Here is a 12945-nt window from a genome sequence, read left to right as displayed (position 1 = left end):
CATAGAAGGGCATGAAGTTGCTGTACTTCCATGAGAGATACGCATTTAACACACCAGAAAAAGTTAAGGCTTGTCCATTCTGGAGTAAGTAAATATTTAGCAGCTTGATGAGTCATAATTACTGTCAAACACCCTCTTTGGCACTGAAACTTTACTTTTACAAGTGTGGAATCTCTTTCCTTCAGATTTTAATTATTGTTCAACATTAAAAAATATTTAAATATTTTTTTTAACCTTCAGTATCTGCCTCATTTATCTCTCTCTCTTAATCCAATCTTTCTTTCCCTCTCTTTATTTTGATTTTTGTAGATGATTTGGCAGTGATTTAAATATTCTAACTGGCACTTCCTTGTTCAGACTCTGAACGGCTCAATAACAAGTGTTCAATCTGATTGGTTAAGGAGATACACAGGCCTGGATTTTGCAGTAAGATTAATGGTGAGGCTAGCAGCACTCACCATTATCAAGCAGTAAATTGGACTGCAACTTCCAGCGTCTGCACATACGCTGTTAAATGCGGAAATCAGGCAGTTGGTGTCCAAGTTGCCCTGCTCCTCCAAAAGCTTTGCTATAACAGTATTTTGCTGAGCGATTCGGTATTAAAACACTTGTAGGGCATGAAGTTGCAGTGCTTACTGACTAGATACCCTCTAAGCACAACAGAAAAAATTAGGATTTGCCCATTTAAGTGTAAGTGAATTTTTAATGCCGTGATAAGGCTTAATTATTGCCAAAACACCTCTATGGCACTGAAAATTTACTAAGTGTCTGCTCTCATTCTTTCAGATTTTAAATATTGTTAGAGATTTTTTAAATAATTTTTAAATACTTTTTCATTCTGTTCCTTTTAACTCTCTCTTAATCCCATCTTTCTTTCCTTCTCTTTATTTTGCTTTCTCTACTTGATTTTATAGTGAGTTAAATATTCTAACTTACACATCCTGGATTAGGCTCTGCATGCCTCAGTAAGGATTCTTCAATCTGATTGGTTGAGGAAATGCGCTGTTGCTTGCCCTATTCACACAAGTCCCAGATCCCCTGTAGAGAGTGCTGTGATAAAATGGATCTCCAGTTACAGTTATTCACCATGCAAAAGACCACGAAAAGTTGTGGGCAGCTGTAAACGTAATGAATAGTTAACACCATTCATTCGCCTTTGACCGTTCATACACTTCCCAGATCCCCTGTGGAGGGCACTGCGCGAAAACAGTTTTCTAATCACAGCAAGTTCCAGTGCAGTGTAAGTGTAATGAACAGTTTGCGCCATTCGCTCATCGCTGACCGCAAAATCCTGCCCCATATACATCCTTGTGCAATACTGTATTGACTTCGTCACTTTCACTGATACCAGCATGTTTTTTTTTATTTCTGTTTTCTTTTAACACTTAATTCAAATTCTCAGACTGCCATGGTGGGATTTGAACTCACGTTCTGTTGGATTATTAGTCCAGGCATTCAGTACTAAACAGGTCAACCTTTCTTTAAACCACATCTTGAAGGAGCAGCTGTGGGCTGCATTTTCAAAAGCTTTTGTTTTTTGCGAGTTGAGCCATCAGCAGGCCTTTTCAGAAATTTGGGCATGCATTGTGCATGATTTTTCAGCCAATGTTAATAACTTCAAAATAACTTCTCTGAAAGGCATGCTCACAATTGAGTGTTGCAGAATTATTTTGATTGGTTCCTGGCAAACCTTAGTAAATTAGGCTGCTTTGTGCCTTACAGGCATATCACTTTTCCATATTATTCATGCATGTTAATAAAATAAAATATATATAGATAGATTGCAGTAATGAAGCTGCTCCTGACATTCATATGGTATTATTACTGTCATATTAGAGATTTTTTCATGAGCTGTAATCAAGAAGCACAAAATTCATAGGGCTGCTGGAGGGGTCAAGTTTAACATAACAATGCTAGGTGTTCTTTTTAAAATGTAATGATCACTTTGTCAGAATATCAGCATAACAGCATATATATTTTTTAGCTCTGTGGTTTAATGGATCTTTTCTCCTATGGTCTGTTCCTATATTTAACCTTGTTGTGGATGCAAAAAAATGACAATTCCTACCTACTCATGATAGTGCCACATTTTTAGCAAAATTGTGTGATCACTATCCTTAGAAAGAAACATAGAAACATCAAAATCTACAGCGCAGAAAGAGGCCATTTCGGCCCATCGTGTCCGCGCCGGCCGACAAAGAGACACATGGCCCTCGGTCAGCAACCCTGAAGGTTGCATATAAACCTATAAACAATGAAAGATGGCGGAAAGGTAAAGAGCATCTGGCCCAAACAGTCTGCCCCACACAACTGCGATAGCCCATGCATCACAACATTCTACACTCCACTACCAACCGGAGCCATGTGATCTCCTGGGAGAGGCAAAAAAACAGATTAAAAACCCAGGCCAATTGGGAAAAAAAACCTGGGAAAATTCCTCTCTGACCCATCCAGGCGATCGAAACTAGTCCAGGAGATCACCCTGTCCGAATTCGATTCCTTGCGGTACTTACCATCGTATCTGCGCCAGCCAACAAGAGGTTATCCAGTCTAATCCCACTTACCAGTTCTATATTCGTAACCCTGCAGGTTACGGCACTTCAAGTGCCCATCCAAGCACCTTTTAAATGTGGTGAGGGTTTCTGTATCCCCCCCGCTTTCAAGGCAGTGAGTTCCAGACCCCCACAACCCTCTGCGTGAAGAAGCTTCTCTCAAATCCCCTTTGAACCTTCCACCAACCACTTTAAAACTATGCCCCCTCGTAATTGACCCCTCCACCAAGGGAAATAGGCCCTTGCTATCCACTATATCCAGGCCCCTCAAAATGTTATACACCTCAATGAGGTATCCCCTCAGCCTCCTCAGTTTCAATGAGAACAAATCCAGCCTATTCAATCTGTCCTCATAACTAAGATTCTCCATTCCAGGCAGCACCCTAATAAATCTCCTCTGCACCCTCTCTAGTGCAATCATGTCCTTCCTATAATACGGTGACCAGAACTGCACGCAGTACTCCAGCTGTGGCCTAACCAGAATATTATGCAATTTAAGCATAACCTCCCTGCTCTTATATTCTATGCCTGGGCCTATAAATGCAAGCATTCCGTCTGCCTTCTTAACCACCTTATCCACCTGGCCTGCTACTTTCATGGATCTGTGGACAAGCACTCCAAGGTCCCTTTGTTCATCTACACTTTTAATGTGTATACCCTTTCCTTATTAGCCCTCCCCAAGTGCATTATCTCACACTTCTCCGAATTAAATTCCATTTGCCACTCTTCTGCCCACCTGACCAGTAGATTGATATCCTCCTGCAGTCCATGACTTTCCTCTTTATTATCAACCACACAGTCAACTATAACTCAAATTGTTGCAATTTCCAATAGACTATTACAGCACAGAAGGAGGCTATTCGGCCCATTATGCCTGAGTTAGCTCTTAGGTAGAGCTATCCAATTAGCCTCACTCTCCTGCTACTTCCCCATAACCCTGTAAATTATTTCCCTTCAAGTACTCCCTTTGAAAGTTACGATTGCATCTGCTTCTACCACCCTTTCAGGCAGTGCATTCCAGATCACAGCAACTCAATGTAGAAAAAAAAAGGTTTCCTCTTGTGGCGTCTGGTTCTTTTGATATCATCTTAAATCTATGTCCTCTGGTTACCGACCCTTCTACCACTGGAAATAGTTTCTCCTCATTTACTCTATCAAAACCCATCATGATTTTGAACACCTCTATTAAATCTTCTCCTAACCTTCTCTGCTCTAAGGAGAACAACCCCAGCTTCTCCAATAGCTCCACAGAACTGAAGTCTCTCATCCCTGGTGCCATTCTAGTGAATCTCCACTGAACCCCCTCGAAGGCCTTGACCTCTTTCCGAGAGTGTGGTGCCCAGAATTGGACACAATACTCCAACTGAGACCTTAGCAGTGTTTTATAAATGTGTAGCATGACTCCCTTGCTGCTATGAGTTATTCGTTTCGATGAGTTCAGAAGCATTTTCTGAAAGTACCATTTGATATTTTAGCCAAAATGGCAAACCTGCCAAATACCTGTTACAAATAAACAGGCCATTATAGATGCAAGATATTTATTTGCATTGCTATATGGTATACCAGGCTTGGATGGGAACTTTCACAATCTTTGATTACAATTGTTTGCAGCCACAACAATGTCTGTAACAAATGGCTGTCTTTCATGAGCATGTTCTTCGCAGTTCCCACAGCTGTCAGCAGAAGCATCATGGATCAAAATCCAGGGGTATTCAAAATTCAGGAAGGATAGACAGAAAGGAAAAGGAGGTGGGGTAGCGTTGCTGGTTAAAGAGGAAATTAACGCAACAGTAAGGAAGGACATTAGCTTGGATGATGTGGAATCTGTATGGGTGGAGCTGCGGAATACCAAACGGCAGAAAATGCTAGTGGGAGTTGTGTACAGACCACCAAACAGTAGTAGTGAGGTTGGGGACAGCATCAAACAAGAAATTAGGAATGCATGCAATAAATGTACAGCAGTTATCATGGGTGACTTTAATCTACATATAGATTGGGCTAACCAAACTGGTACCAATACGGTGGAGGAGGATTTCCTGGAGTGTATTAGGGATGGTTTTCTAGACCAATATGTCGAGGAACCAATTAGAGGGCTGGCCATCCGAGACTGGGTGATGTGTAATGAGAAAGGACTAATTAGCAATCTTGCTGTGCGAGGCCTCTTGGGGAAGAGTGACCATAATATGGTAGAATTCTTTATTAAGATGGAGAGTGACACAGTTAATTCAGAAACTAGGGTCCTGAACTTAAGGAAAGGTAGCTTTGATGGTATGGGATGTGAATTGGCTAGAATAGACTCGCAAATAATGCTTAAAAGGTTGACGGTGGATAGGCAATGACAAACATTTAAAGATCACATGGATGAACTTCAACAATTGTAAATCCCTGTCTGGAGTAAAAATAAAATGGGGAAGGTGGCTCAACTGTGGCTAACAAGGGAAATTAAGGATATTGTTAAATCCAAGGAAGAGGCATATACATTGGCCAGAAAAAGCAGCAAACTTGAGGACGAGGAGAAATTTAGAATTCAGCAGAGGAGGACAAAGGATTTAATTAGGAGGGGGAAAATAGAGTATGAGAGGAAGCTTGCCGGGAACATAAAAACTAACTGCAAAAGCTTCTATAGATATGTGAAGAGAAAAAGATTAGTAAAGACAAATGTAGATCCCTTGCAGTCAGATTCAGGTAAAATTATAATGGGGAACAAAGAAATGGCAGACCAGTTGAACAAATACTTTGGTTCTGTCTTCACTAAGGAAGACACAAATAACCTTCCGGAAGTACTAGGGGACCGAGGGTCTAGCGAGAAGGAGGAACTGAAGGATATCCTTATTAGGCGAGAAATTGTGTCAGGGAAATTGATGGGATTGAAGGCCGATAAATCCCCGGGGCCTGATAGTCTGCATCCCAGAGTACTTAAGGAAGTGGCCCTAGAAATAGTGGATGCATTGGTGATCATTTTCCAAAAGTCTATCGACTCTGGATCAGTTCCTATGGACTGGAGGGTAGCTAATGTAACACCACTTTTTTAAAAAGGAGGGAGAGAGAAAACGGGTAATTATAGACTGGTTAGCCTGACATCAGTAGTGGGAAAAATATCAGAATCAATTACAAAGATGAAATAGCAGCACATTTGGAAAGCAGTGACAAGATCGGTCCAAGTCAACATGGATTTATGAAAGGGAAATCATGCTTGACAAATATTCTGGAATTTTTTGAGGATGTAACTAGTAGAGTGGACAAGGGAGAATCAGTGGATATAATGTATTTGGACTTTCAAAAGACTTTTGACAAGGTCCCACACAAGAGATTGATGTACAAAATTAAAGCACATGGTATTGGGGTAATGTACTGATGTGGATAGAGAACTGGTTGGCAGACAGAAAACAGAGAGTCAGGATAAACGGGTCCTTTTCAGAATGGCAGGCAGTGACTAGTGAGGTGCTGCAAGGCTCAATGCTGGGACCCCAGCTATTTGCAATATACATTAATGATTTGGATAAAGGAATTGAGTGTAATATCTCCAAATGTGCAGAAGACACTAAACTGGGTGGCAGTGTGAGCTGTGAGGAGGACGCTAAGAGGCTGCAGGGTGACTTGGACAGGTTAGGTGAGTGAACAAATGCATGGCAGATGCAGTATAATGTGGATAAATGTGAGGTTATCCACTTTGGGGGCAAAAACATGAAGGCAGAATATTATCTGAATGGCGGCGGATTAGGAAAAGGGGAGGTGCAACGAGACCTGGGTGTCATGGTACATCAGTCATTGAAGGTTCGCATACAGGTACAGCAGGCGGTGAAGAAGGCAAATGTTATGTTGGCCTTCATAGCTAGGGGTTTTGAGTAGAGGAGCAGGGAGGTCTTACTGCAGTTGTACAGGGTCTTGGTGAGACCTCACCTGGAATATTGTGTTCAGTTTTGGTCTCCTAATCTGAGGAAGGACATTTTTGCTATTGAGGGAGTGCAGTGAAGGTTCACCAGACTTATTTCCGGGATGGCTGGACTGACATATGAGGAGAGACTGGATCGACTGGGCCTTTATTCACTGGAGTTTAGAAGAATGAGAGGGTATCTCATAGAAACATATAAAATTCTGACGGGACTGGACAGGCTAGATTCAGGAAGAATGTTCCTGATATTGGGGAAGTCCAGATCTAGGGGACACAGCCTAAGGATAAGGGGTAAGCCATTTAGGACTGAGATGTGGAGAAACTTCTTCACTCAGAGAGCTGTTAACCTGTGGTATTCGCGACCGCAGAGAGTTGTTGATGCCAGTTCATTGGATATATTCAAGAGGGAGTTAGATATGGCGTTATGACTAAAGGGATCAATGGGTATGGAGAGAAAGCAGAAAAGGGGTACTGAGGTGAATGATCAGCCATGATCATATTGAATGGTGGTGCAGGCTCGAAGGGCCGAATGGCTTTCTCCTGCACCTATTTTCTATGTTTCTATGTTTCTAGTATCAGTTTATCCCAAACCTACATCTTTTCAAAGGAAAGCTATGAATAGTAAACAAATTCCGAACATGAACCTCAAACCACCGAATCATTGTCCATGTACCAGAAACAATGTTCAGTACATTGCTGCTGGCTTATACTATAATGAATTGGACATGAATGGTAATTATTTACTTACGTTTTGTGCAACTTCAATATCCTGTCCTCTGCTTTAGATCCTATACTATGTATAAGAATACAGGTTGACTTCTTATGCTCTTATGTTCTTATGTTCTTAAGTGTCTTGCTCAAACAATCATCAGAAACTCGTGAAGAGATTGAGAGGAGTTTGTTTCTGGTTTTAGAAGGAACTAATTTGTTTGGACATTTCATATAAAAGACAAAAGTTCAGCCAGAAAGAAGCCTCTTGTTTTTTTCAGTTTTCTGGCTCCATCCTTTGCCTGTGAGTAATGCCATAGGAGATCCCCTAACAAATAAATATAAATATGTAAAGTATGCTCGTAATGTATTTCTAATGTATAAATGATCATTAAATCATTATTTTTAGCAATTTTTAATTAGGGATATTGCTCCTTTAATTATTGTTTTAATTAATGTTTTGCTGTTGTGTGATTATTTACTATATCCATGTTTAGTTCAATGCAGAAAATGCAAATTTGCCATAATTATTACTTGTTAGGGGTGTTGCTAAATTAGCTGTGCAGCTGTAGCAATAAATAACCAATAATTTCACCACAAGAAAAAATAATTCTTACTTTTGTTTGGTAAACCAGTTCTTTATTTAAAACTAATTTTTTATACAGATGTGCGTAATGTTGAGTTGGCACTCGTAAAACCAAACAAGAGGGGAGAATTTTTCAGGGGGTCAGCGGGCGCATTTGGTGATGGGTCAGGTGAGAAAAAAATATTTTGACAGCGGTCAGGAACCCACTGTCAACCTGCCGCCATGTGACTTTCCCAGATGTTATGTCTGTTAATGCTGAACAGACCCGGCACGTAGCAGCGGGGGAGGCAATTTAGGTCATATGACCTTGTTAACAGCCACTTAAAAAGTATTTGGAGCTCACCTTTAGAGTTTACCAGGTCGCCCACGGGGTCGGCGCTGCTCAGGGATCATGTCAGATAAAGAGGTCAGAAGTTATGTTACCATGAAATGATCTCTTTATTTGACAGCTGCAAATGTGCTATAAAAGCTTCCATCTCATAGCTGTTCACTTTTCAAGCACAGAAGCTGTTGCTTACTGCATTTGGAAGACAGATTGAGCAGGTTGCAAGTCTTTGGAGCAATCTCTCTATCCAGTGTCACCTCCTTGGAACAACTTCTCTCACCATTAACAGGTCGCTTCTGTCATCTCAACTTCACCTGCCATCTATTCTATTAGCATTGGTGCCCTTAAAACTATCTCACCTTGGTCCTCAGAATCCCACCACGATAATCCCCAACATCAGCAGCACCAGGCACACCAGCAGCACCAACAACAACACCAATCTGCTCCGCAATCAACTAAAGCCACAGAAGACAAGGGACATTATCACCTGACCACATTGCTGCCGAGAACACCACGGATGGCCTCACCATGGCCAGATTTACTTCACTTGATGCTATACACCCTGACTGTCACATGATGTGACGGGTTGGCATCACCCCACACCAGCACCATAAAACATCCCCACAATTCCCAAGCAATTCTTTTCACACTCATCACTATTACGTGGATTAATGTTATGTCCCACCAAGTTCCTATCCTTGTGTGTTGTTAGATGGTATGACGAGGGTTAGTGTGAGGGGTGGCTAGTGAGATGGGGAAGTGATAATGTAAATAGAGAGGGATGGTTGGAGCTGCAAGGTAAGTTGGTGTGAGTAAGAATGTGCAGGGATAGAGTAGGGAAGGCAGAGTGATGGGGATGTGATGAATGGCATAACAGGATAAGTTTGAATGTGCCTTTGCAGTAACGTTTCATGATCTACTGAGATCATTGAAAGGTTCGAGCCACTTGTCTTCCTGATGACATCCTTGCTTGTGTCCTCCTGTGCAAAGTGCAACCAGGCTGCGTTGATCTCCTGGGGAGGTTTCTTCCGCCCATTGGAATGGAAGAGCACCTCCCTGTGTGCTGTGACTCCCTCCATAAGAATATGGAGGGAGTCATGGGACAGCCTTGGTGCAGCCGTGCACTTCTGTGCTTTGTTTGTCAGTGTTTGCAGCAGCTCAATGTTGTAGAACACTGACAGCACAAATGTCAAAATCAATTTGCGCATGCTCGCTTTAAGGAAGCTGGCTCATGACACATCATCAAGTGACGTCATCAAACCCACTTCCTTCAATTGGCCGGCAAATTTGCTGGACGGGCTTAACAAGCCCAATCAGCACAAAATCATTTCACAGAACGGGCTGGAGTCAGGAGTAAGGTCGGGACCCACCCACCGAGTTAGGTGAAATCATGGCCAGAAGTGCTAAAACTATATTAGTGCAGCTGTGCTATCTCTCTCGGTACAGGCAGACTTGTCTTTGAAGAATCCTCTGGAAATCATTCTGTTCTTCTATCTCCCAGAAGATAAGTAGAATTTGAAAAGAATTCTTATACTGCAAGCAGGGGCTGCTGCAAATAGCAATGCTCGGTCTTAAAAAGATTAATAAGTGAACAAAAGGCTAAATGAAACTGAACAGGAAAATGATCCCAATGGCTCGGATTATGCAGTGGCAATGATGATAAAACTGTCAGCGGTCACCGTCATTATTGTTATGTATGAAGAAAGGGTCAGACTGAATACTGTGAGCTCAAAGTAAAGTGTGACATTAGTCTTTTATTGCAGGTCTCCAGAGTGCCTCTCCAACCTGTGAAGCCTCATTAAATACCTGTGCTCCCAAGAGATTATTGGATCCCTTGGACCTCCAGGGGATGAGCCCTCTGGTTGCTGTACAAAGTAAATACAGTTTAGATATATAACATATATAACAACACTCCCGCCCAAAGTCAATAGTGTAACTATTAACAATGTGAGTCGATCTGGGGCCCTTCTTGCCCTGGTTGATCGTCTTGGTGTGAAAGCTGGTATTGTTGAATCATTTGTTGGGTCCTCGCTGGGCTGCTGTGCAGCTGGCCTTGCTGGGCTGCCTGGTGTGTTGAGTCCTGCTGGGCTGCTGTGGATGATGGGTTCTGCTTCGTGGTCAACCGTGGTGCTGGTTGCCACTGGTGTGTATGTTGGGGGATCAGAAAAGGTAGGGTACAAGGTGGGTTGCTCAGGATAACTCAGGTGAGTTTGATTTAGTCCAAATGTTTCCATGGTGAATGAGTCCATTTGAAAGTTTGACCCAAAACACCCTGCTCCCCTCTTTGGCCATGACAGTGCCGGGAAACCACTTGGGACCTTGTCCATAATTCAATACAAATACAGGATCATTGATTTCAATCTCGAGTGACACATTTGCGCTATCATAGTATGTACTTTGTTGAAGAATTCCGCTCTCTATCAGGGTGAACTAACGAGAGCTTTGTCTTAAGTGCTCTTTTCATGAGCAGTTCAGCAGGTGCGATCCCAGTGAGTGAGTGGGGACTCAGGCGGTAGCTAAGCAGGACTCGGGATAGGCGAGTCTGTAGCCAGCCTTCAGTTACCCTCTTCAAGCCTTGCTTGATAGTGTGCACTGCTCTCTCTGCCTGACCATTGGACGCTAGTTTAAACGGGGCAGTTGTGACATGTTTGATCCCGTTACGGGTCATGAATTCTTTGAACTCAGCACTGGTAAAACATGGCCCGTTGTCACTCACCAGGACATCGGGTAGGACGTGTGTGGCAAACATGGCTCGCAGGCTTTCAGCAGTGGCAGTGGACGTGCTAGTCAACATTCAATCCACTTGAAGTATGTATCTACAACCACAAGGAACATTTTCCCCAAGAACGGGTCTGCATAGTTGACGTGTACTCTAGACCACGGTTTGGAAGACCAAGACCAGAAACTTAGCGGCGCCTCCCTGGATACATTGCTTAACTGCGGGCATGTATTACATCTGTGAACACAGGACTCTAAGTCCGCATCGATACCGGGCCACCACACGTGGGATCTGGCTATCGCTTTCATCATTACGATGCCTGGGTGAGTACTGTGGAAGTCATTGATGAAGGTGTCTCTGCCATTCTTGGGGACCACTACATTTCATCTTTGCGCCGCTGGAACAGCTTTATCTCTTCCTGCATTTCCACTGGGACACTAGACAAGCTCCCGTGAAGCACACAGCTTTTGACTAGGGATAATAAGGGATCCTGGCTCATCCAAGTTTTGATCTGCCGGGCAGTGACGGTTGATTGCTCACTCTCAAATGCTTCCATAACCATGGCTAAATCTGCAGGCTGCACCACTTCCACCCCTGTGGTGGGCAATGGCAGCATACTGAGAGCATCGGCGCAGTTTTTTGTGCCTGCCCTGTTGCGGATGGCGTAGTTGTATGCAGATAATGTGAGCGCCCATCTCTGGATGCGGGCTGATGCGTTGGTATTTATCCCTTTACTCTCGGAAAACAGTGGCTTATGGTCAGTTTTCAATTCGAATTTTAGTCCAAACAGGTATTGATGCATTTTCTTTACCCCATAGACATACGCTAACGCTTCTTTCTCAATCATGCTATAGGCTCTCTCAGCTTTAGGCAGACTCCTGGATGCATAAGCAACTGGTTGCAGTTTCCCGAAATCATTAGCTTGTTGCAATATACACCCAACGCCATATGACAATGTATCACATGCTAGTACCAAACGCTCACATGGATCATACAACACAAGCAATTTGTTGGAGCATAACAATTTTCTCGCTTTTACAAAGGCATTTTCTTGGATTTTGCCCCAAACCCATTCGTCCCCTTTTTGTAGTAAAACATGTAGTGGTTTTAACAGTGTGCTAAGACCCGGTAAGAAGTTACCAAAGTAATTCAGGTGTCCCAGAAACGACCGCAGCTCCGTCATGTTCTGTGGCCTCAGTGCATTGTCGATTACCTCCGTCTTCGCGTTGGTGGGCCTGATGCCATCCGCTGCAATCCTCCTGCCCAAGAACTCCACTTCAGGCACCAGGAAAACGCACTTCGAGTTTTTAAACCTGAGCCCCACGCGGTTGAGTCAATTTGAACCTTCTCCAGGTTCCGCAGATGCTCGGCTGTGTTCTGACCTGTGACCAAGATGCTGTCCTGGAAGACCACGGTGTGCGGGACCAACTTCAGTAAGCTTTCCATGTTTCTCTGGAATATCGCCGCCACTGATCGAATTCCAAACGGGCATCTGTTATAAATAAAAAGAACTTTGTGCATGTTGATGCAGGTGAGGCCCTTCGATGATTCCTCCAGCTCTTGCATCATGTAGGCTGAAATCAGATCCAGCTTCGTAAACGTCTTTCCTCCCGCCAGCATTGCAAGGAGGTCATCGGACTTTGGTAGTGGGTATTGGTCCTGCAGGGAGAAATGATTGATAGTTACTTTGCAATCGCAACAGATTCTGACGGTGCCATCTCCCTTGAGGACAGGAATGATCAGGCTGGCCCACTCGTTGAACTCGATCGGTGAAATGATGCCCTCTCGTTGCAGCCGGTCTAGCTCGATCACTACCCTTTCTCTCATCATGTACGATATTGCTCTCGCCTTGTGATGGATGGGTCGCGCTCCCGGAATTAGATGGATCTGCACTTTTGCTCCTCGGAATTTCCCAATGCCTGGTTCGAACAGCGAAGGGAACTTGTTTGAAACCCGGGCACATGAAGTGTCATCAGTGGGCGATAGCACTCGGATGTCATCCCAGTTCCAGCGTATCTTTCCCAGCCAGCTCCTGATGAGCAGCGTGGGACCATCGACCGGTACTACCCAGAGTGGTAGCTTGTGCACCGCTCCATCGTAGGAGACCTTTACAGTAGCACTGACAATTACGGGATCAGTTCTTTCGTGTAAGTTCTTAGTTTC

Source organism: Pristiophorus japonicus, chromosome 7, assembly GCF_044704955.1.
Source record: "Pristiophorus japonicus isolate sPriJap1 chromosome 7, sPriJap1.hap1, whole genome shotgun sequence".
In the NCBI taxonomy this organism is placed as follows: Eukaryota; Metazoa; Chordata; class Chondrichthyes; family Pristiophoridae; genus Pristiophorus; species Pristiophorus japonicus.
This window is presented reverse-complemented; position numbering follows the sequence as displayed.